Raw genomic sequence first — 11,096 nt, 5'->3', positions numbered from 1 at the left:
GTGTGCGTGTGTATATGTGGGTGTCTTGTTACTCTTGTACGATCCAGCGCCTTTGGAACGTTAATGATTTTGCCCCCCCAATCTGAAAAATGGATCGACGCCCCTGCATAGGACCATTGTTAGAAACCATAATAAAATATTACAAATACTACCATGAACGAAAGCTACTTTAAAGCGACTCTTAAAAAAGAAAAAAAGGGCTTAATTGCTAATGACATTGTTTCTACACTGTTAGAAAATTTCTACTTTAAAAAAACAAAAATTCCTGCAGCAGAGAATCTTACTGCATTGTGTAATTTTACATGCATAATTTGGATAAAATTGCTAAAATTGCAGAAAATAGATATTTGGTGCATGTAACCTTACAAATTTATTGTAACAAAACTGTTTTCCCTTTTTTTTAAACAGTATATGTGTGGCATACCTCCTTCATGACTATAACTTATGTGAGTTATGCTTACAGCCCCCCCCCCCCCATTCTGAAATGTCACTAAACCTGCTGAAAGCCATGATGTTGTGGACAAATCAAATGCACAGATTGTTTTACACTCAAATGCATAACTGTATCCTATTTTTATTGATTAAAATCACTTAATTTCATAATGCATATGATCATGAAAATATTGCCGATAATTTCCATTGTTATTTTAATACATATTTCATCAGATATTTGTTTTGACACTTTTACTTGTATATTTCTCAACAAAAAAAATCTGATTTTCATTACCATTTTAAAGAACTAACATAACACATAAACATTTGTGTATTTGAAACCTCTCACAAAGCTCCCCCTTCCATGTGGCCCTCATGTGCCTGAATTAATCTAGGCGGGGGGGGGGGGGGGCCTCAGAGGCCCCCCTCAACATTTCGCGCAATATTTTTGCCACACAAAACTTTTTGACTGCATCGCTCACTGACAGACCAAATTTGAGACGCCTGGGTACACAATTTCAAAATTAAGCAACATGTCACAAGTGCATGTCAGACCCAACATTACTCAACAAGTGGAATGCCTCTGGCGGTCTCATCTGCATCACGCGATTCAATATAGCAGCAGTGCTTACTTTGACAAGTACTATAACTTGCACAAGATGTTTAGTGATACTTGGTTACTCTTATGTCCACGTTTTATGAACTAGACCAATACAGTTATAGAGATACAATGGTAATTCAACAAATACCCCCCACCATGGCCAAAGTTCATTGACCTTTGACCTTGGTCATGTGACCTGAAATGCCACAGGATGTTCAGTGATACTTGATTACTATTAGGTCCAAGTTTCATGAATCAGATCTATAAACTTTCAAAGTTATGATGGTAATTCAACAAATACCCCCAATTTGGCCAAAGTTCATTGACCCTAAATGACCTTTGACCTTGGTCATGTGACATGAAACTCATGCAGAATGTTCAGTGATACTTTATAAACCTTATGTCTAAGTTTCATAAAATACAGTGTAGGTCCATATACTTTCTAAGTTATGATGACATTTCAAAAACTTAACCTTCGGTTAAGATTTGGTGTTGACTCCGCTGCCGCCGCCGCTGTCGGAAGAGCGGCGCCTATAGTCTCAGCTCTGCTATGCATGTGAGACGAAAAAATTATTTTGTGTGCAAGTCAATGAAAATTGTGTTTTCTACCAAAAATCATAAATGTATTAATATTTCTACTTTTTATAGTCTAAAGGTATTTATGTTGTGCTGTTTATGATCTTAAAAGAGTCCCCGACAAAGTTCAATGAAAAAACAATGAAAAACAAAAGGTGGAGAAAACAAAGAAATACATAAGAAATTGCAAAATCAATATAATACAAGAGAAATTGATTTGCAAAGAACACCACAAAAAGTTTCTACACCAAATATTAGAATGTTTGGAGCTTTATTTAGGGAGTTAGAGGAAAAGGTATGATTTTCCAAATATTGATTATGCATAAATTAGCATCATCAATTAACTGCAATATTTCATGAAATAAATTATTATTCCATATTGTAGATTGCGTCCCAGACAATCTGAATGCCAATAGATTTTTTTTTGGCGTGGTGACTCTGGTCGATGGCCAAGACCTCACAGGGGGGGGGGGGGTCTGGGAGGCCCCATCCCCCCACCCGCATATCTACCTTGGCCTAGATTGGGTTAAAGCACATCTCTGTCCATAGGCTCCCCCCTTATTCTCCCCTAATTTTTTTGGCTTCCGCCGCCAATGAATCTGTCATTCAGCTAATGAATATAACTTCCAATACAAAGAGTGATAGTCACTGATATTCTCATTATGCAACTGACCAACCAACATTTCATAATTTATATTGCTAACAATCACTCCCATATCATTATACAAACACAAAGTATATTCCACTGACATCTTATGCATTTGTAAACATACTACCAACAAAGTTTATTTACATTCAAAAACTTATGAGGTAAAAAGGAAATATGGAATGTAGATATTAATCGCAATAAGCTTCAAAAGAAAATCCACCATAGCATATGTTATTTAAAGGAAACATAATTCTGCTAGCAATAATCATAAATGAGTTTATGACACTTTTTTAGCAACATAGGAAGAAGTTGGTATAGAGGTCCACCCCCAGCAGTCCACCCAAACAAATAAATGATTTGAACAGAGAAAAATGGGGGTAAAAGCAACACTATAAAATGTCATTAAAATCGGTTGAAAGGCGATTGAGTTATGTGAACATCTGGGTCAGTGTGCAAATGAGGGACAAAATTATTTTTCTTGGAATGGTCTCTAGTGGATCTAACCCCTTTTGCAAACAAACTCTTCATAAAATATAGAAGAAGTATTCTGTGACATCATCTTCCCTTCTCTAATACCCCTTTCATAAACCTATCCTCCAATTATCCGCCTAAGAGTAATGCGGATAATTCAATAAAAATTGCGTTCATAAACTCCGAAAATAATCTGCACTATTTTTACGAGCGCCCGTCCTGAAAAAGGAGGATAATCGTCATGGCAACCGCAAACACCCCTTCCGATGCGGTTGCGTTGAAAAGGGTGACCTTGTGACCGCTCCATGACAATTATCCACATTACTTTCGAAATGCGTTCATAAAGTCAAAATCTGGTCCCGATGCTGCTATTATGCGGATAACTCTGGTCCTCCTCCGATTTTATGACCAAATTATGCCGCTTTAAGCCGCATAATTGGGTTTATGAAAGGGGTATAATATATTACCTTTGATACAGATATCTTTGCCATGCGAAAAAGAACAAAAACTTGAAATGACGTAAATTTTCATTTTCCATCAAATAATATTTTTTATTATTTTGACCTTTTTTACCCTGGTCAACTCCTTGTTGGGTGAGATTTTGCCTGTCATATATCTATTTCTCTTAACTTTACAGCTTTCATCCTCTTCAGTAACATTCAATTCATGCCATATACAATTTGATTTGCTTACTTATATTTTCAGTCAACATGTTTAGCAAAAAGAGAACAAAATGAAAGAACAAATGTATCACTTGGAATGCCTCTTGAAGGTCAATATTTTCCTGTTATATATAAATGTATTTCATGATGTCTGATCACTAGGTACTACATTACCTAATATGAAATATGGTTGAAAAAGAAAAATGCACTCTTAAGAAAAAGGAATTATGAAATTTCAAGTCTGTGAACAATGCAGGGTTGTAAATAAATGCAGCTTGATCGAAACTTATCATTAACAACATCATACAAAAACTTGCTGAAAATTCCAATTGAAATTTTGTAATTGTTATTCATTCTGACTTGCGTTATATTTCATAGAACTGGGTAAAAAATAATGTTCATCGTTACCAATTTAAGGAGTTAAATTGGTAAACCTTAGAAAAATGTGTGTATCTTTTGATGAATTAGATGATAGATTGATCCGGTGACATCATGCTTGCATACATAGGATTTTCAAAGCCTTCATCTGGATTCACTACTGGAGCCTGTAAGGGAAAAATGAGGGAGTCAATAAAATATAAATTCAGATTTAGATTAAATTTAAGATAAATACCAGTTGTGGTAACGATCTGAAAAATGAGTTCGAACAGAATAGACCACCAAAGTGTTTGTACATGTATGTATTAATTAAAAAATTATGTGCCATAAAGCTCTGGAAAAAATGTGTAATTAATAAGAAACAAGCAAAATAAGCTTGGAATTCCATCAAACGTCAGACATTTTTCAAAGCAATTTTAATACACTGTCCCACATACATGTATGCTTTTTTATGTTAAAGATCATCAGAATTATCGATTTTGAGCTAAGATATCATGATTTTTTAGATGTAGATGTATGTTAATATTTTGACAATCAACCTTTATTTAAAAGACTTTCTCATGAAATAATTGTTTGCTGCAACTATTGTCTTTGACCTTCAACAATGCTGGTGATTCTTGCAGTTGTTTCATATTCATACAATTGTAATTAAGAATAGTAATAAGTCACTTTGGTACTGGAGAAGCTTTCAAAAAACCAAAGAATTTCAAGAACGTAACATAATTCCCTGAACAATCCGGTGAGAAAATGACGATGATTCAAAGAAAAAAAAGGTAATAATTGTCATTCATTTTCCCTCATGAATATGTAAAAAAAGATTTAAAAATATGAATATTGATTATCCTCCATTGGTTCATGATCTATCAAACAATCATGAGAATATATTGTGACAAAAAGACAGTGATACATGAGGAAAAAGCCATGCATGTGTAAGACGAGTCCTAAACCTGAAATTTCAAACATGAATCAAGATTTGAACAACATATTCAAAACAACTCTTGGTGACACATTTTTTTTTTCAAAATAATTCAGTTGAGACTGCATTCAACCTGATGGTCGGCTTTTCAAGGTCACAAAATTAACAATAATATTCAGCAGTGTAACTATAGATGAACATTTTATTTTATTTGACTGTGAGCAAAAAAAATAAAGAACAAAAAGTTCTTAATAAATTTCTATACACTAAAAGCATGGGAGCCACGCTATATCAATTCACTATGTATCATCAAGGAGATATCTCCTTGGTATCTGCTATATCAATTCACTATGTATCATCAAGGAGATATCTCCTTGGTATCTGCTATATCAATTCACTATGTATCATCAAGGAGATATCTCCTTGGTATCTGCTATATCAATTCACTATGTATCAACAAGGAGATATCTCCTTGGTATCTGCTATATCAATTCACTATGTATCATCAAAAAGATACCTCCTTGGTATCTGCTATATCAATTCACTATGTATGATCAAGGAGATATCTCCTTGGTATCTGCTATATCAATTCACTATGTATCATCAAGGAGATATCTCCTTGGTATCTGCTATATCAATTCACTATGTATCATCAAGGAGATATCTCCTTGGTATCTGCTATATCAATTCACTATGTATCATCAAGGAGATACCTCCTTGGTATCTGCTATATCAATTCACTATGTATCATCAAGGAGATATCTCCTTGGTATCTGCTCTATCAATTCACTATGTATCATCAAGGAGATATCTCCTTGGTATCTGCTATATCAATTCACTATGTATCATCAAGGAGATATCTCCTTGGTATCTGCTATATCAATTCACTATGTATCATCAAGGAGATATCTCCTTGGTATCTGCTATATCAATTCACTATGTATCATCAAGGAGATATCTCCTTGGTATCTGCTCTATCAATTCACTATGTATCATCAAGGAGATATCTCCTTGGTATCTGCTATATCAATTCACTATGTATCATCAAGGAGATACCTCCTTGGTATCTGCTATATCAATTCACTATGTATCATCAAGGAGATATCTCCTTGGTATCTGCTATATCAATTCACTATGTATCATCAAGGAGATATCTCCTTGGTATCTGCTATATCAATTCACTATGTATCATCAAGGAGATATCTCCTTGGTATCTGCTATATCAATTCACTATGTATCATCAAGGAGATATCTCCTTGGTATCTGCTATATCAATTCACTATGTATCATCAAGGAGATATCTCCTTGGTATCTGCTATATCAATTCACTATGTATCATCAAGGAGATATCTCCTTGGTATCTGCTACATCAATTCACTATGTATCATCAAGGAGATATCTCCTTGGTATCTGCTATATCAATTCACTATGTATCATCAAGGAGATATCTCCTTGGTATCTGCTATATCAATTCACTATGTATCATCAAGGAGATATCTCCTTGGTATCTGCTATATCAATTCACTATGTATCATCAAGGAGATATCTCCTTGGTATCTGCTATATCAATTCACTTTGTATCATCAAGGAGATATCTCCTTGGTATCTGCTATATCAATTCACTATGTATCATCAAGGAGATATCTCCTTGGTATCTGCTCTATCAATTCACTATGTATCATCAAGGAGATATCTCCTTGGTATCTGCTCTATCAATTCACTATGTATCATCAAGGAGATATCTCCTTGGTATCTGCTATATCAATTCACTATGTATCATCAAGGAGATATCTCCTTGGTATCTGCTATATCAATTCACTATGTATCATCAAGGAGATATCTCCTTGGTATCTGCTATATCAATTCACTATGTATCATCAAGGAGATATCTCCTTGGTATCTGCTATATCAATTCACAATGTATCATCAAGGAGATATCTCCTTGGTATCTGCTATATCAATTCACTATGTATCATCAAGGAGATATCTCCTTGGTATCTGCTATATCAATTCACTATGTATCATCAAGGAGATATCTCCTTGGTATCTGCTATATCAATTCACTATGTATCATCAAGGAGATATCTCCTTGGTATCATCAAAAAACAAGTTTATTCTGTCTGTAAGAAATTGATGATACTGTGTAAAAATATAATCAGATCTTGAGTAAAAAGCCATGATAAACAAAAGTAATATCAAACATAAAAAATGTTTATTGAATTTCAAAACAGACTTACGAAAGACTGGTAACGTGGTTCGATATCTACTGGTTTCTTTTCCATGTCTCTTAATACAATCTAAAATTTAAAACACAAAGAATCAAAATAATGTTAGTAAAATTTATCATAAGTAAGCTCATGCAATTTTGATATTCCATTTGATATGAGCTTCCCTTTCCCCTCTTATTGCAACATAATCTAATTTTGCCCCAACACACAATAATATGAAGGTCAAAAAGGGTGGTAAGTCCCAATGACATACCCCAAATGGACAGCAGACCTTACTGCATGGAAATTAGACCAAGTCCCAATTAAAAAACACAACAAATGGTCAAAAAATTGAGTCTGAGAATTTTGCAGAAAGTGAATGTACAAGTCCTACTCTAAACACACATAACTTTCTAGCGAGCAGTTTATTTTTTTTCAAGTATTAAGGAAATTTTCTAGGCGATGCCATACAAATTTAGGATAAATGCACAAATCCAATTGGAAATGTGTATTGTGACAAAGCAAACAACAGGTGTGCACACTTAACTCATTGAGTGCTTCGTGCACGCTACGTATCCTACTATAACATGCCACACTCGTGCTCGCACGCCTACTATTGATTGCTTTGTGCTTGCATTGTTTCCTACCCTCGCCTGCTTCGTGCATGACTGCGCACATTCGGAATAACAATCATTGTTACGCCGTTTTGCATTGTATTGCGCATCGCATGCACGCCGTAATTAGCACTATTGTGTGCAGTGTGAACTCTGCTTTCTGACAGATAAACTTACTCACGCGGTTTACATTCGACTTTTTCGAGTATTTCTACATTTTTTACAAGATATGGCTCCGCCTCTGAGAGAGAAGAGACCTAGGTTTTTGATCCATACAAAACACTCCACAAAATGGAACTACTTGATACAACTCATATTTTAGCGGTAAAGATAATAACCAATCCACACAATGAGGACATCATTATAAGGGGTATGAAATTTCCTACAACTTTACTACACAATATTTTGTGGATAAACTAATCGTTAGAGAGTTACAAGCAATTGTAACCATGACTATTGGAAGGAGTGAATACGACTCGCGATCCCAAAATCAATGTGGCACAGGGGGGTTTTGTGGCTGGCACAGGGGATTAGCATCGGATTAGCACTGTGGCATTGGCTTAGTAGTGTGCGTGGCATGTTAAGAGTTAATATGCAAATGCGCAGACAGCCAAACCATTGTATCTTTATTGTATTGACTTTGCACGTCAAAGAGGGAAACGTTTGCATGATCACGGATATTGAAGCCATGGTCAGGGCTGTTGTATGCCCTATTGCGTATTGGTACAGGGAAATTCTAAACAAAGTATAGTCAGCTTTGAAGTCAATTTTCTCTGAAATAGGTGTCCCATCGAGATACAGTGGTGCCGATGACTACCGGCGATAGATATATATGGTTTTGAGGTATATTGGTTGATTTCTCTAATGATATATTCCCAATAGAAATAAAATCACTTTCATTTTTTTTTTAAATCACAGTTTTGGAAATTGTATCACACGACAGAGAAAATGAAAAAAAATTAATAACTGCATTATTTTTTGACAAATTTTCATCAAACCTTCACAACTAATTTCCTCAAACTTTTCTGATGGCATAAGCCAACCTTAGTTAGGGTTAACTTCCTTGTCAACTATATCCTGAGATCTCTCGGTAACAAATTGATTTACTCTAATACTTACATCTCCACCTATTCCATCTGGGTCATAAGCTGGGTTTTCCATGTGATTTTGGAGGGCTGCTATTTCAAGCTTGGAACTACAATTATAAAATACAAAAGAAAACATTAAAAGATAACACAAACCTTTAGGGAGGTGTGTCAAATTTATTGTGTTGTCTTATCATATATTGCCTTATCTTGTCTTTTTTGGTCTGTTTGCAATCAAATAAACAGTCACGCCAATGAATGTGAGTGAAAGCTATTTATATTTCATATTGTATACTGAGATATGATGTTTGGAAATTTGTAATAACATGTCAATTATTTATTGTTTGATTTACATGTATACAATATTTCATTTTCTAAATATTTGACAATAAGGACCAATTTGACTGAATCATATAGTATTAAACAGTGCTCATTCCAAATGATCAGGGAGAATTTAATCGTTGTTCACTTGACAATGAGGAGAAAATGAGAATTATATTTCATATAATAAAATACAAAAAAATTGTGAGTGGATGACATCATCAGTCTCCTCATTTGCATATACCAAGCAAGATGTGCATTGATTATTTTTGTGAAATTACGCAAAACTTTATTTTACATCCAATTTTGATGAAATTTTCAGTGCTACGCTTGTTGGATTTTTCTCTTTTTATAACAACCAACTTTTTGTTAGGATGGTCTTGTCCTTTAAGAACTAAGATGCTGAAGCTATCAAAGGCAGTCTTAATTGTGCATCCAACACCAAACTCCAAATAACCCAAGTACATTGTATACTATAACCCACATTCTGACGTCTAATTTAACTAAAATTATGGGGAGCCAAAAATGTCTGTACATTTTGTTTGTTGTTGTCTTTCCTCATTCTTAAAAGACAATTCATGCACAAAAAAATGATTTGGGGGAAAGTGACCTTATACTCTTTGAGATTTGAGTCAATCTTGGCTATCCATACTCAAACCACAACTTCAGACCAGGGAAGCGTTTCAGCAATGTTTTCGTCTGACAAAATCTGACAACTTTCCCCGATTCTGATTGGCTGAGAGGTACTGTTCCTATGGTAACTGTATAAGAAAATAGGACTTGTTGGATAAAACTTCCGACAAGTCCTTTCATGGAATGCTCCGCAGAATTCTAGTATAGGGTATATGTTTCCTTGTTGAGGGTTTTGATCAAGGGAATTCTTTATCATGTAAAGACTTAATTCATTGTAAGACCTACCTGGATCTTCTTTTAGTGATGAACCAAGAAGCAATTACTATCAGGATAACACCTACTATCCCACCGATAACACCAAGGGTTATTGCTAACGCTTCTGGAAGAAAAATGAAAGCAAGAAAGAATATCATCAATATAACATCTAAAATCTGATCAATCATGTTACAGGTTATAGCTAAGGCCTCCTGTAAAAAACGAATGCCAACAAGAAATGCCTTCCAGATGATGGCTATAATCATATCAAAGGTTATATCTATGGCCTCTGGAACAAAATGAAAGCAAAAAGAATACCATCAATATGATGGCTACAATCCTACCAATCACATCAAGGGTTATAGCTAGGTCTTCTGGTATAAAATGAATGCCAATGAGAAATGCCATCCAGATGATGGCTATAATCTCACCAATCATATCAAGGGTTATAGCTAAGGCTTCTGGAATAAAATGTATAAAATATTTTTAAAAACCCATCATGCTGACAGCTAAATAAGACCATTTTTACATGAAAAGCTATAGCTAGAGGTTTGGTAATGAATAAGTCTATGAACTAGGAGTGATCTCAAGTCCTTAACTACTCATATTTGACCAGATTCCTGAAGTCCTACCAGGGGTAAACCTTGGCCTAAAAAAAGCTGAGAGCACAAGAATCGGTAGACAAGCTTGGCCGAGGTAATATAAGTGCGCCCTGAGCACGTAACAAGGTGGATACAAGTGCTACACAAATCCTAAATCATTTTTAACATCTATAAATATCCATGCAATGTAAGTGTTGTCTGAGTGAGAATGCATGTTTTCAAGCTTTGCTAATAAGGGCAATTAATTAGGTATATTAAACATACATACCAGCTCCCTGTGGTTCTTCTGTTCTCATCACTGTATAAACATGAAATAATAGAAGAGATGAGTGCCATCAATGAGAAATAAGATGATCAAAGTGATCAGGTTTTAAGAATAAAACATACTAAACATGTCTTTACTCGGTGAGATGTTCTATAACCATTTACTTTCATTCTGCTTGTCTTTATATCCTACCAAGGTACAGTCTTTCTTTTAGAAGACGGCACTTCCTTTGTGGAAGTGCCGTGGTGTAGCAGTTCTGACCCTCGCCTTGTGATCAGAGGGTCATGTGTTCGAATCCAACCATGGCCTCGCGTTCTTTGGCAAGGCATCAATCCACAATTTGCCACTCTCCACCCAGGTGTTAAATGGGTACCCAGTAGAATGCGAAAGCCTATGTAGTATGCCTAGCCATTTAGTTTTGGAACTCTT

The 11,096-nt window shown here is 35.1% G+C and overlaps 1 long non-coding RNA gene across 1 annotated transcript; it reads right to left on the bottom strand.

Moving 5' to 3' along the window:
• Positions 1-3,063: 3,063 nt before the first annotated feature.
• Positions 3,064-10,701, bottom strand: LOC121416661. Its single transcript, XR_005970228.1, has 5 exons — positions 10,671-10,701; positions 9,831-9,924; positions 8,626-8,701; positions 6,923-6,982; positions 3,064-3,936 (listed from the first exon to the last, which is right to left on the bottom strand). It is a non-coding gene; the product is annotated as an uncharacterized LOC121416661 (long non-coding RNA).
• Between the last annotated feature and the right edge of the window lie 395 nt (positions 10,702-11,096).

The sequence above is a fragment of the Lytechinus variegatus genome, chromosome 6 (assembly GCF_018143015.1).
Source record: "Lytechinus variegatus isolate NC3 chromosome 6, Lvar_3.0, whole genome shotgun sequence".
Taxonomy (NCBI): Eukaryota; Metazoa; Echinodermata; class Echinoidea; order Temnopleuroida; family Toxopneustidae; genus Lytechinus; species Lytechinus variegatus.
The sequence above is the reverse complement of the archived record's forward strand: the minus strand, read 5'-3'. Positions and strand labels throughout refer to the sequence as shown.